Below are 13996 nucleotides of genomic sequence, written 5' to 3' on the forward strand. Positions count from 1 at the left end.
CACAAAGCAAGTTCCTGGCCTGCCCCACACCATGCTGTCTCTCTGCTCTGTTCTTCTAAGGTCGTATGGGTCCAGGCAGGAAACTAGTGGAGCTGTGATCATGAGGCATTCTGAAGTGGACAGGATGGTGCTCTTCCATAAACAGGACCACCAAAGTGAGGAGATGGTCCCTAGGCTGTGTTTTGGGGCCCAGGATGTAACTGGTGAGAGCCGAGAGCCTGATCAGGGAAGATGTGTTTGCAAAGCCAGGACCGGAAGCAGAAGTTCAGGTTCCCAGCTAGGTCTCCTGCTTCTCCACCTACAGGGGGTCCTGTGCTGAGAAACCAGCTAGAAAGATGGGCAGCCAGCCTGGTGCTCAGCGGTAATGCCCCTGATAAGTGGCACCTCCATCTCTTCTGTGCCAGTAGAGAGAAGGATATCATAAAGTCATTAGGAGGTCAGTGACCTGGAGAAATGGGATTACCTCAAATGTGGCTTCCTTTCTTTGAAGAATCCGGCTACTACTTCATCTCCTAGTGTGTTTGCTGGAAAAGCTCTACTTAAAATTAAACAACTGGTGCTGGAGAGATGACTTAGTGGTTAAGAGTGGGTACTGCTCCTCTGGAGAAACGGAGTTTGGTTTCCCACACCCAAGTAAGGCAGCTCACAGCTGCCACTAACTCTAGCTTCAAGGATGTCTGATGCCTCTGGCTTCTGTGGACTACTATGTTTGTGTGCATAAACACACACACACACACACACCTGAGAGGATGTGGCAAGCACATGCAATAGCCCATGGTAGCTGTTAATGTCCATCAGATGCCAAATGTCAAGGCTTACAGGAAGTCCTCTGCCTCCCGTGTCCAGCACACAAATCAAAGAACTGACTTCACAGTGTGGACAAGACAGAGCCACAGGATGGAGAGGTGGTCTTGACTTTAGAACTCTGAAGTTCCCTGCTGTGGCTGGAGCAGAGACCAGGACCCCCAGCCTGTCTCACTTTCACTCTGGGAGCTGCGTGTTTTCCCATGTGAAAAATGGCATCAATGTCCAAGTCCTCTGGAGGATGAGGGTCATGGCCAAGAATGGACTCGAAGGCTGGAGTGTGGCTGAAGGGAGAGTACTGGTCTCACATCTGCCCAGAGCACAGCAGCCACAAAAGAATAAACTCAGAGGTGCTCTGGGAACAGCACATTCATCCGACTGTGCAGCCTGTCCACTCCCGCCCCTTTCTCTTATCTCTGCCCGGCACAGAACCCCACCCACCACCTTTCCACCAGCTGGTTGGCAACTTCCTGTTCCTCTAATCAGGGAGGGTTCTGGGGGAGGCTGAGGGTGGGAAGAAGGAACCACAAGAGTCTCCTCATCTTCAGTGCCAGTGTGTACCTCGCAGGGGCCATGTCCCTGTGTGTTTTCAGGTCCTGCGGCATGCCCCATCCTGAGTATGGTTCCTGGTTGTTGGCCAGGCTCATGAGCTGCAGGACCATCACCACCTTCCTGGTCTTCTCATCCAGCCACCACATAGTAGGGTGGCTCTAGGATGAAGGCTGCCACAACTGAGCCTCCCACACCATGGGCATCCCAGGATGACAGTGGGACACACTTGCTCTGGTCTCAGGCAGGCCGCGGCAGGAGAGCAGCTCAGAACAGCCTTCATGAGGAACGAATGTTGCCCCTAACCACAATGCTGCCCTTCCAAGCCACAAGCCCTGGCGTGCAGCACCACCACGGCTTCAGGGACCATGGAATTACATCTCTCTCAAAATGCTCCTTTTTTAATTATAATTGCCATGACGGGCATAATCCCGCTTATCTCCGTCCACCCTTGACAGTGGATTTGCTGTAACGAACTGTAACTGTGCCGCCTCTGATCTCTGAAGGCTGTTTATTTTCCAAGTTAGCGTGGGTTCCAGATTGGGGGATAGTCTGCTGCTGGCCTGGGAAGTGGGTTCCCACCGTGCCTGCTTATTTTCACACTCACTGCAACTCGGGCTCTTCTCTGTCCTTGGGGTCCTGGGAACAGGCAAAGCTCCCTCTGCAGGGTATTCAGAGCCTTGCCTGAGGAGAGCCCTGCTGCTGCCCACAGCCCTGTAGCATAGGATCCTCCTGCTAACCTCTCCTAGGAGAACATGTGACTTCCTAATGCAAAAAGACCAGCTGAGGTTAAAACACAGAGCGTGCCTAGTTCAGATGCCCAGAACCCACAGGGTAAAGCAGCAAGGGCGTGGTGCCCTGTTCCATCTGCAGCATGCCCGGGAAAGGCACCTGGGGTGTGCAGTCCCAACTCAGAGCCTTTGCAGGGGCTGATCTTCTGCCTTGATACCCACAGGGACTCACCAGCCATCCACTCATTCCAGTCTCTGCTCGGTGTCACCTCCCTGGGAAGAGCTGTTCTGGTTTCATTCTGTCCCTGGGACAAATACCATGGCCAAAGCAACTCAGGGGATGAAAGTGTTTATTTGGCTTACAGGACATAGTCCACCACTGAGGAAAGCCGGGGAAGAAACTTGAAGCAGAAACCGTGGAGGAATGCTGCTTGCTGGCTTGTCTTCTGGTTGGCCCACAGACCCATGCTTAGCTAGCTTTCTATAGGACCATCTGCCTAGGGAATGGTGCCGCTCACAGTGTGCTGAGGCCTTCTGTGTCAATTATCAGTGGCGACAATCCTCCACAGAGGGTGGGGATGTGCCCTGGGCAGTCTCTGACTGGAGGCTCCCTTCGCATGGTCCACTTGGTGACCCCGGGGAAGGCATGGTTCTCCTCATTCCGCAGCAGAGGTCCCTGAGGACCAGCAAGCTGAGTGACCTGCTCAGGGTCACTATGGCCTCTGTGGGAATGTGACATAGCCCTGGGGTGTTCACTGTCCTCCGGAAAGTGCCCCGCTCTTTTCATGCTGTGGGTGCTGATAGGCCTTGGGCCTCCTGAGAGCCCAGGAGTGTGTGCAGACAGTGGTCTATGGGGAAACGAGTGTTCCTTCTCATGAACAGGGCCACACTCATCTCAAAGCTGCTTGTCTACAGCCGGACCTCAAAGGAGAAACTTGCACTCAGAGCCACAGCTTTCCCTGGGTGTTTCAACTCCCAGGGAATGCCAGGCCCCAACACTGTCTCCTCTGGGAAGTAAATACTGGTCATAAATGGGACTGTGGCAGATGGAGATGAAATTGTCCAGCCCAGGAGCCTATGGTCAGTGTGCTCTCCTCCCTCCTTCATTGTCTTACTCTTCAGAAAGGTGACTGTGTACTGGCCTCTGACAGGTAATCACAAGCCTGGCCATTCCTAGGAAGGCGCGGGTGTGGCCTTCCCTGTCAAACCCAGAGGGGATAAGCACTGTGTATTTCCCAGCCCACCAGATCGGGATGAATGGAGATAATCTCTACCTGGCCACAAGAGCTGCCCAGGTCATCACTAGGGTCACTGACACCCCCTCTTTGAGAATCTACAACAGAGAGTGATTTTGGCACTGGGGGCTCTGCCTCCTCCTGTGGGCTGGAAGGTGACATGGTCTCGGCCTGGGTCCTGGAGGCATGCCCAGCTTAGGCTGGCAAGAGCAGCTGTGGAAGTGGGAACAGCGCTGCAGGATGACAGCCCGTGTGCCCGGTGAGCAGCAGTGACAATGTCCGTGCCAGGGAAGGGAGCCAGGTGATTCCAGGGACAGGGGCCTCATTTGCCTTGGAGGGGGACAAGAAAGTTCTGAAGACCGCCAGGGGCAGAGCCCTTGTAAAAGTCCCACTTGTGACATTTAAAACCTGTGGGACACCATGGGGAGCTCAGACCCTTTTCCCCCAGAGTCTAACTTCATCCTTGGTGACCAAGCAAGTGAGGAATCCTCTAATTTGCCTCCCCATCTGCATGGGAAGAGCACACTGTCAGTCCTCGGGCACAAAGGGGGTTGGGGAGGGGGACCACTGTCTGAAAGGTCTCAGCACACGGCAGCATGGAAGCTGGACCTACTGTGTTCTCGCGAGTCTTCACACTCTGTCCTTGGTGCTTCCTGCCTCCGCTGCTGGTTTCCTGCCTCCACTCCTGCCCTTCTTCCTTCACCTCTGCTTTCCGGGGGTGGCTAGCCTGGCTTGCAAGGCCCCAGGATCGTCCTCAGTGGAACCCCTGAGAAATGTCCACCCAAATTCCTGACGCATCCCCTTTCTCTCAGCTCCTGTGACTCCTCTGCCAGGTCCCCAAGTCCCGGGTCTCCCATACACCTGAGGCTTTTCTATATGCTCAGATAATACCTTCCTTGAGCCTTTGGAAATACCCACACTTTCTCTAGGTCCTGGCAAGCCTGTGGTTCCCACCGTTGGCTGTTGAGAGACCCTGACATTTCCCTAGGCTCCGGAGGGCACCCACACCTTCACGGGGACCCTGAGATCAGCTCTCTGGCACCATTTGATCTTTCACTCAGCCTTGTGCGTGTGTGGCCCTGGAGGCACACACATGTCTGGCAGAATGGCAGTTGACTCCACTGTACAGGAGTCCTTGAGGCTCGTGCCTAGCCAAGTTTAACCCTCCAGTGCTGTCTACAAGGAGGCCTGGGGCCTGCATGGAAGAGGGACCTGGGCAGTAGCAGGCACTCTTGAGATCTTCCCATAATGTGAAGTCATGCCCAGTGGCACTTAATACCTCTTTTGCCCACTGTTCCAGCACAAGGCCTCCTCCGCAGAGGACATGCTCAGGAAGTCTGTGGAGGGCTTTCTTGTAAAGGATTGAGTTCTCAGAGTAAAGGAGGTGCCAGGGCCAGGAGCCAGATTGTCTGGGCCAAGTTCACGACCACATTTCCATCTTCCAGTGCTGGTTTAAAAGAGTCTGTGAGTTTGGTCAGCCCAGCCCACTTCATTCCAGAACGGTCTGCCAGCAAACCTCACAGCACTCGGCACTCAGGGCCATTGTAGATGTGGCAGAGGCCAACGCCATATGTCGAAAGTCTGGTCAGGTGATCAGACCCTCAAGATGGAATCTGCCCCCTGGGCGTTCAGGCCTAAGAAAACTGGAGCCCCCAGTGTCCCCTGCATCCTCTTTCCAGCCCATACCAGCTCTGGCTGAGCTGACAAGGTGCAGTATTGGGCCCCGAGCCCACAGCAACTCTCCCAGGCAATGACACGTTGCTCCCATGTCAAGGTGTCTGTTGATGAGTTGCTGGTACATTAGCAGGTACCAGGATGGCTCTGCAGACACTGATGGGGTGAGAAATGGTATCAGAGAGGCCCTGGGGGTCTGTAGGAGCCATGCCATGCCTCAGTCTCAAGTTGGTGGGACGGACCTGAGGCTGATACCTGGCTTCTGCTGGGAGACCTGAGGTTGCTATTCTTTGGGCCCTCAGGCTCCCCATGCCCCAGTTCCTCTTATGCACATGGGCAGCCCCTACCCTGTTCCAGCATGATTGGATGCCTCTGCAGTTTCCTTCACTCTGTGGCACAGGGCTAGCACATCGGGGGTGGGGCAGGGAGGGAGGCTGTGTTCTCTCCCTCAGACTACAGATGCCCTTCGCATCAGGAGAGCCCAATGAACTTTTTGTTGTTGTTGTTTTGGTTTGGCTTGGTTTTTATTTCACGATGTTGCAAAAGCCAGAGGCATTCAGTAGAAACCACGCTGCAAGCTTTGATCTTCCCCAGGCTGGCCATATGTAGGAGCCTCTCTGACCATGCTGGGTAGCAGAGAGAGGAAACATTTAGTCTGCAGGGTTGGGCTGCCAGTATTTTCTGAATCAATGCACTCAATGAGATATATGAAACAGTCAACACATCCTTACAGCGTGGGCTATGTAGATGATTTTGCCACCGAAAGTTAGCGGGAGTGTACTGTGCACATGAGGTAGACTGGGCTCAGCTCGCATATTCTGGGGTGTTCAGCAGGCTGGAGTATATTTGAATTTTTTTACCTACAATATTTTCAATGTATGATTAGGTTTGCGGGGCCACAGCAGGAAAATATGTTTGATGACCTGCCTGGCCCCACCATTCCTGCACCCCTTTTGCAGCCTGCCTCATTAGTCAACACCTATTCCTCATTTCATACTCAGTTTCTCGTCTCTCAAGCCACATTGCAGAATTCTTCTGAGTGACACCATTGCCCGTAAGATGTCCTGTACAGTAGTGAATCCATACCCCCCCCCCAACCCTGAGCCTGGGAGGGCTGATTAAGATATCAGGGCAATGGGAATCAAGGTTCCCTCTTGGCAGGTCCTATAGGACTTCCAGGCCTCTGAGCAGCCAGTGGTGTGTGTGACTGTCAGCACAGCACCTGTCCCTAATGTCACAGCAGACTTCCTGTCCTCTGGAGCAGGACCAAATCTTAGAACCAGCTGCTCCAGGAATCGTATCTGCAATATACCTTACCTCTGCTCAGAGAGCAGGTTTAAGTCTGTGCTTGGTGGTAGGTCCCGTTATCTCCCTACTCAGCCTCTGTTTCCCTGTATACAAAGTGCAGGTGTTGGAGCTTGTCTCCAGAGTGATGAGGGGTCACCTGGAGGTGCCCTGCAGGCTGTCACATGCAGACTCCTGATTTTCATGGAGCGTAAGGTACACGAAGTCACAGGCACTTCGCTAAAGGCAGAGGGCAGTCCATTGATTGGCAGGCAGCAGGATGACCCTGGGCAGCATTGGCTTCTCTTGGATGCTGCCTCTGCACCCATCCTCTGTTTTCAGGACAGGCATGAACATCTGTCCTGGACACTCTCCACACACATAGGCTCCATGTCCCACACAAGTGTAGGTGGCCTCACTGGGAGGGTCAGGGGACACCTGTCTGGAGCAAGTGTGCCTTTCTCCTACCTGTGTGTGAGTTACAGGTTAGCAATGGGAGCCCAGTGTGAAAGCAAGGGCTCATTGTGGGAGGGAGGGAGGGGGAGAGTGTGCCCCACCAGTGAAATAATTATAGAATATGAAAATGGCTTAATGAAATCATTTTTAAAAAGAGAATGTGTGCAAACACTCAGCAATTAAGCAGCCGATTCACAAATAGCAATTTTCCAACTGTGCTCGCCTTCCATGTTTCTACTTGCCCGGTTTTAGACTCTGGGTTTTTCATTTTTAATTTGAGCGGATGGAGATTAGAATGGTCTCAGCACTGTTGAACACAGGGGGAAAAAGGAAAAACATAAAACATTGGACGGTTTGGATACTGAAAGCAAGGAAGTCACCTAAGGGTGTGCCCTGTTGTGGAGAGGGAGATACTTTGTGAGTACTAGTGTCCCTCCCTGTCCCCTCCTTCCTCCTTCATGCCCTTCCTTAGGAACCAGACCCACTTAGTGTCAAGGCCGGTGCATAGACAGAAATCCAACCCCCATCACCACCCCTGCCCTTTGCAATGGCAGGCTTGACCAGAGAAGGTAGCTTGCTGGCCTAAGGTCACACAGCCTCCAGGTCTGGCACCGAGGATACCCCCAAAGGAGCCTGACAAGCATTGTCAGCGGTGTGCTTGGCTGTTGGACCTTTAGAGGTTCATGGTGGTCTCACTGTCACCAGATCTGGCAGCCTTTGGAGGACAGAGCCTTGGGCCCAGTGCTGACCGAAGGCTTCCGCCACTGACCTGTCCAGACTGCTTGCTGGGCACTGGGACAGCTTGTCATCTAGTTTCCAGACTTATCTGAGGTTGTGAATATCATTCCCTTTCTTGGCCTGCATTCAGGGTTCCCTAAGAGACAGTTCCAGCAAGCAGATAAGCCGAGCTCCATGTGGACAGGCTGTGACATCCCTTCCTTCTGTCTAGCCCACCCTGGTCTGGGGCAGAGGCTGAGCCCAGCCCAGCCCAGTGCCACTCATGCTGTGGCCTGTGGCCTTTGCTCTCCGTGTCGCTGCCCAGATGGCAGCTGAAGCATTCTGTATCACCGCTGACTCCTGGCTGTCGTCAGCAGCCCCTCAGCCAGCATGGGGAGAGGGTTGGAGGAGCTCCTGTCACCCAGGCCCTGGTCAGTCTCCAAGTGTTCCTCTCAGAGGCGACACTGCCCTGTGCCTGCAGGTTCTCTGGGCCCTTCAGTGGTCCCAGCAAGGAGCTCCATGTTCCACAGGTTCTGAGCTTCCCTGTGACTCATACGTTTCCCTCCAGCATCGATGGCTGTCTGGGGCTGGTGAGACCCCCCAGACTTTAGACATTCCATTGCCATCCTCTCTTCACCTGTCCCTGTATCATCAGAGAACAGTGGAAGCTATAAACAAGAGTCGGGTACTTTGGGCATCTAATTTGGAATCACCTGTGTAAACAGTCAGTGCTCAATAACTACAGCTGCCTACATGAGTTGAACAAACATGCTCCAAGCCCATGTCTGCCCAGAAACCCACAATATAGCCTTACCATCACAGGGTCTTTATGTAGCTCTGGGCTTAGGGCCCGAATCTCATGTGAAGACAGAAGTAGGTGCTAGAATGATACAGCCACAAGCCAAGGAGCCCTGGAGCCCCCAGGAGCTGGAGGCTCTGAGCCCTTGGACTTGGGATCTGGAGCTGTGAGTGTGTGATTGCTGATGTTGAAGCCCCCTGTCTGGGGTGGTTTTGAGGCCACCTGGAGAACCTAACCCATCCTCCCTCTCACCCTGTCCAGCCTCATTCTTCTTCCTAATCCCTTTTCCTGCTTCCCAGAGCTGGAATAACCCAAGTTGCTTGAGTCCTGCCATTTGTGTAGCTTTGAAAATATACACTATTCAGACTTGGTGTCGTGGCACTGACCTGTAATCCCAGCCCTTGGGAGGGTGAGGAGTTCAAAGCCACTCTCTGCTACACCACAAATCTGGATCAGCCTGGGCTACGTGGACTCGGTGGAGGTTTGGTTTAGATGGCTTGGCTTTGTTCTTTGGAGAGAAACACTGGGGGTAAAAAACACAGCTGTGAGACACCAGGTGAGGCTGCTGTGTTCTCTTCCTGGGAACATGTGACAGTCCCTGTCCCCTTTGGTCTCATCTTCTCCACCTTCTGACAATGAGGTACAACTGACAAATGGCTCCGGACACTCCCCTGTTCCAGAGTATCAGAGTCTCCCACAGATCAAGCGAGAGCCAGGCCAGCCTTTCCTGGGATGAGGCCCCCTGCCCTGCAAAGGGGCAGCAGGGCCCTTCATCTCTTTAGATGACCTCTGCCCCAGCAGCCCCATCCCTAGCCGGAACCAGAGTGATCCAAAGAACGGGTGCTCATGTTTTGTCCTCTTCTGGGACAGTGAAAGCAAGCAAGGCCAAGGTCACCTGAGTCACTACCATTGGCCCCTTGAACTTCTTGCAGTGACTGTCCCTTGAACACCTGTCACTGTGGTTGGGTGTGTCTGTTGCTTCAGAAGCAGATGTCCCTGGGCATGGATAGAACTGCCCACTGGAAAGGCACATCCAGGCCGAGTTCCCCCATAACCCACCTTATGGGGACCCATTCAACTGGTCCCTCTACTAGAGATTCAGGGCTAGGGCTAGATGACAGTTACTGAAAGGGTGGGGTGCCTGCAGGTTAAAGACACTGGTCACAGCTTTTGCACTGATGGGGACCTTGGAAGCTGGGGACCCCAATCCTTAGTGTCTCAGAGGAGGAGAGAGGTGCTGACTCCTGAGCTGGCAGCCCAGGGCCCCAGCAACTCAGAGCAGCAGGGACTGAGCCCAGGGTGGGATTCCTCTCCAGGATGAGTAAGGAGAAGGTGAGAGAGGGACCAGAAGGAGGTGGCACAGAGTCCAACGTCACTCCCAGGCTTGATCCTGTCTCCAGTCTGGCCCTGTCCACAGCCAGGGCTGTCCTGACTCCCAGCTCAACCTTCTTGAGAGGCACCTTCCTGAGCACTGTCACTCGGATGCCATGTCGCCTTGTGTCCCCCCCCCCCCCCGCCACCATCTCTTCCCATATTCCAATGCCGTGTCCAGTTCAAGTCACCGTCCGACTGTCCCTCCTGAGGATGGGCCCTTGTCCCGCACAGTCTGAACTCCTGATTCCTCTCATAGCCTCGGTGGTTCTCCTGATGCAGCAACATAGTGGCAATAACAAACTCTGTGTGGTGCATGCTGCCGCCAGGCACCCTCTAGAGGACCCCACATGGCCACTCGGCTGGCCCCCTGGGACAGAGCTTTCCAGGTGAGGACTTGGCCTTCACAGACCCTGCCCCTCCCTCAGAGGCACTCCTGATGTCACGTGTGTCCAGACGTGAAGTCCTGACCCAGCATGTTAGGAGCAGGAGCCATGTGAGTTGTGCAGAAGGCCCTGGTGGTCACAGAACAAAGAGAAAGGACAGCTGTGACAATGATGTAGAGCAAACCTAAGCATATGAATGAGAGAAAGATGGAAGGCTCCTGCGGAGGGACTCTAGACGCAGAATATTCTAGGAGATGCAAAACTGGCAATAAGGAAAAGCTCAGGGCTGCCCAGGGCTGGAGGTCAGGTGGGGAGCGGGCTGAACCCGGAGGGTGTTTAGGGCAATGGAGGGGTTCCATTCACGCCACAGTGGTGAATGCCTGCCATGTTCAGGCTGTTGGGCCAGCAGGCCCTCATCAGAACCATGGGCTCTGGGACAATGGTGTGCATGTTGACTCCTCTCGAGGCAGGGAGGTAGTGGCAGACAGGGGCTGTGTATGAAGCCAGGGGCACGGGCAAATTGAGCTCACCGCACAGTTTTGCGGTGATCTCGAAGCTGCCATAAAATGAAGTCTATTAACTAAGACTAGGAGCAGGTGAAATTAATTTTAGTAATGATTTTAATTAACTCAATATATCCAGAATATTAGTATGTCAATATGCAATCTACATAAAACTGACAATGAGGTATTTTACATTCTTTCTGGGCCCTGAGCCTTTGAAATCAGTGTTTCAACGTTTTTCTGCCTTTTGGCCAGATGGACCACATTCCAAGTGCTGTGGCCTCAGGCGGCCAGCGGCGGCTGTTGCACTGTAAAGTGGATTCAGCCCCCACCTTTCCTCCCCGTTCCACTCCTGCTGCCCCACACCTGGCTGCTCCCCAGAGCCCGCTCCTGCCCATCAGCGGCCGTGCACTGGACCTACTAGACTTCCGCACACGCTCCAGAACCAGCTCAGGTGCCCACCTTGCGACAACAGGATGGTGTTACTCAGGTGCTCCCATCCTAACCCTCGAACCTGCACAAATGCTTCCTCCCTTGGTGGAAGGGACTTGGCATGTGGGACTGAGAATTCCTGGGAGTGGCCCTTGGTATTGTCCTTTGAGTCCTGGGTAATCGTGGGGACCAGTAGAGGAAGAATTTTGTTCAGAAGTGGTTGATGTCGGGATAGACGCAGACCCTGGGGATGGGTTTCAAAGACAGAGGCAGGCCACAAGCCCTGCATTGGCAGGCGCCTTCAGGGGTTCTCAGTCTTCCTAATGCTGTGACCCTTTAATACAGTTCCTCATGCTGTGGTGACCCCCAACCATAAAGTTATTTCATTGCAACTTCATAACTGTCATTTTGCTACTGTTATGAATTGTAATGTAAATATCTGATATGTAACACCCAAAGGGGTCGAGAATCACTGCTCTAGAGGGTGCAACAGGCAAGGACATAGACTGTCTCTCAGCCTCCAAAAGAGACCAACGCCTCTGTTTTAGTCCCCATAAGTCCCATTTCTGACTTCTCTGAACTTCCTGAGACCGCTATGTTTTAAGCACTGTGATGTGAGAGCTTCTTACAGCGGTCATAGGACACACACGCTCTCCTGAGGAAGGCTGCCTGCTGCATTGTGCCTCCCTCCGCCAACTCTGAGCCTTTACCCTGCCCAGGAGCGCCTCAAGGCACATGGGCAGGAAGGGCCTGGCCAGGGGCAGGGAGATGCTGGATGGAATGTGAGGACTAGGGGAGTCAGCAGGTCAGGCTGGGTTAGGTGAGGTGCAAGGCAGCTGGGCTCTGAGGGGCAGCTGGGCTCTGAGGGGCAGCCGGGCCCTGAGGGGCAGCCGGGCCCTGAGGGGCAGCCGGGCTTTGAGGGGCAGCCGGGCCCTGAGGGGCAGCCGGGCCCTGAGGGGCAGCCGGGCCCTGAGGGGCAGCCGGGCCCTGAGGGGCAGCCGGGCTCTGAGGGGCAGCCGGGCCCTGAGGGGCAGCCGGGCCCTGAGGGGCAGCCGGGCCCTGAGGGGCAGCCGGGCTCTGAGGGGCAGCTGGGCCCTGAGGGGCAGCCGGGCCCTGAGGGGCAGCCGGGCTTTGAGGGGCAGCCGGGCCCTGAGGGGCAGCCGGGCCCTGAGGGTCAGCCGGGCCCTGAGGGGCAGCTGGGCCCTGAGGGGCAGCTGGGGACTGTGGGGCAGCCGGGCCCTGAGGGGCAGCCGGGCCCTGAGGGGCAGCTGGGGACTGTGGGCATCCTTGTTAACATGCCCCCAGCGTTTCCCAGAGTCCCCCGGACCTGCGGCAGTGATGCTGCCTCCTTGTCTCCCCCACACAACGCTTCATTGGTCTGTCTGACTCTTCCACCCTCTCCTCTGTCTCTGCCTCAGTGTCTCTCTTTGTGTCTCTGCCCCATCTGTCTGTCTGTCCCTCCCCAGTCTGTCTCAGTGTCTTCTCTTTTCTCTCTGTCTCAGCCTCTTTCTCTCCCCCTGTGCCCCCCATCTGTCTGTCTGTCTGTCTGTCTGCCTGCCTGTCTGTCAATATTTCCCTCCCCTATATGTATGTCTCTGCTTTGCTCCCCTCTCTCTTTGGAATGCGACATCTGTGTCCTGTGGCTGCTCCATGATGTTAAGGAGCCGAAAAGGACCCCTCCACTGTTCTGAGAAAATGCAGCATCTCTTGGGACTGGTTCTTTGGGGGAGCTAATGGGAATCTGTTTCCATTTCCTTCAGCTCCCGGGGTATGGGGGGACTGGGGGCTGTAGCCCTCCAGCAGCTGCCTCTGTCTTCATATGACCCCTCTAGTGTGGCCTTGTCTTATCCTGGTGACATCTGTGAGATCTACATTTCACTCGTGTTCTTGGCCCACGTGTTTTCAAAAAATGCTGGCCAACCGGGGGCAGGGTGCCTTTCCCTGGCAGACACCGTCTCTCCCCTTTTCCCTCGGGTCTCTGTGTGTGTCACTCTGTCCCTGCCTGTCTATGACCCAGTGATCCCACCCCTCCTGGGTCTCCCGGGTCCCTACATTACTATTCCTCTTCCGGTGTGGCTGCATTTTGCTGCCTCCTTTAGCATGTGCCTGCCTCCCTTGACAGGTATCCTGGAGCACAGGGGTGGTCGCTGAGTGCTACTTTCCATGGCTACCCCCGCACCCAAGGGTGCCCTGGAGTTCCCAGTCTGGAGCAGCTCCTGTAGTGAAGAGAATGGGGAGGAGGCTGGGGTGGGTGGACTGGGGCTGAGGCAGTGGGTAGCGGGAGGTAAGGTAGGGGACAGGATCAGGTCTTGGAAAGGGCAGCCAGGGAAGATCCAGCTGCATTAGGCTGTGGGCTCTGAGCTTATAAACAACCATTGTTTCTACAGGGCTCTGGGCCACGTGGATCGATTTCTGCTAATGGGGCCTCACACTTCCCCCTTCCCAATGAAAATCAATTCTCTGCGGTTTGGAGAGCAAATGTGCCTTGATTAGACAGCAGGCGCATGGTGTCATCTTCGTTCTCTTGCTCCAGTCTTCCTAGGGAGGCCTGAAGAAGCCAGGCCCCAGCCAGTCCCCGGGGACCCTACCCCTGATGGGCAATTCTGAGAGCCAGAGGAGGGGGAGTGGGCTGTCTCTTGTCTTGGTCAAATGGACTTAGTGACCCTGAGGTTTACAAAGAACATTGGGGACCTGTGGCCACCAAGCCCAGTGACAGTAAACTTGGCCATCTTCCTGTAACCTGAAGACCGAGGATGAGGGAAGGGGCTGGGGTGGGGGGACTTAATGGACTTAATGGTGGCGTGGGGTTATTGGCCTGTTCTCCCATGATGAGCTCACTGGGCCAGCTCCTGGTGGCACAGATCCTGGGGTCTGATTCCCAGCGGGTACCAAGCTTGTCCCTGCTATCCTGTGGTCCTGTGCTCAAGGCAGGGGCCAGCCTGAGCCTGGATGCTCCTGGTAGAGCGGAGCATTCAGAGAAGGCAATGGATGAGTGGAAGAGAGCAGTGGGGTCTCGGCTCAGTCAGTGGCCATGCTGAGTGGGCTGTGACCTGGC

General features: G+C 54.9%; 1 protein-coding gene across 5 annotated transcripts in view; it reads left to right on the top strand.

Moving 5' to 3' along the window:
* Positions 1–13996, top strand: part of Sorcs2 (sortilin related VPS10 domain containing receptor 2) — a 385723-nt gene that overhangs the window by 218664 nt on the left and 153063 nt on the right. The gene's annotated exons all lie outside the window — the stretch shown is intronic.

Source organism: Peromyscus maniculatus, chromosome 10 (genome assembly GCF_049852395.1).
Source record: "Peromyscus maniculatus bairdii isolate BWxNUB_F1_BW_parent chromosome 10, HU_Pman_BW_mat_3.1, whole genome shotgun sequence".
NCBI lineage: Eukaryota > Metazoa > Chordata > Mammalia > Rodentia > Cricetidae > Peromyscus > Peromyscus maniculatus.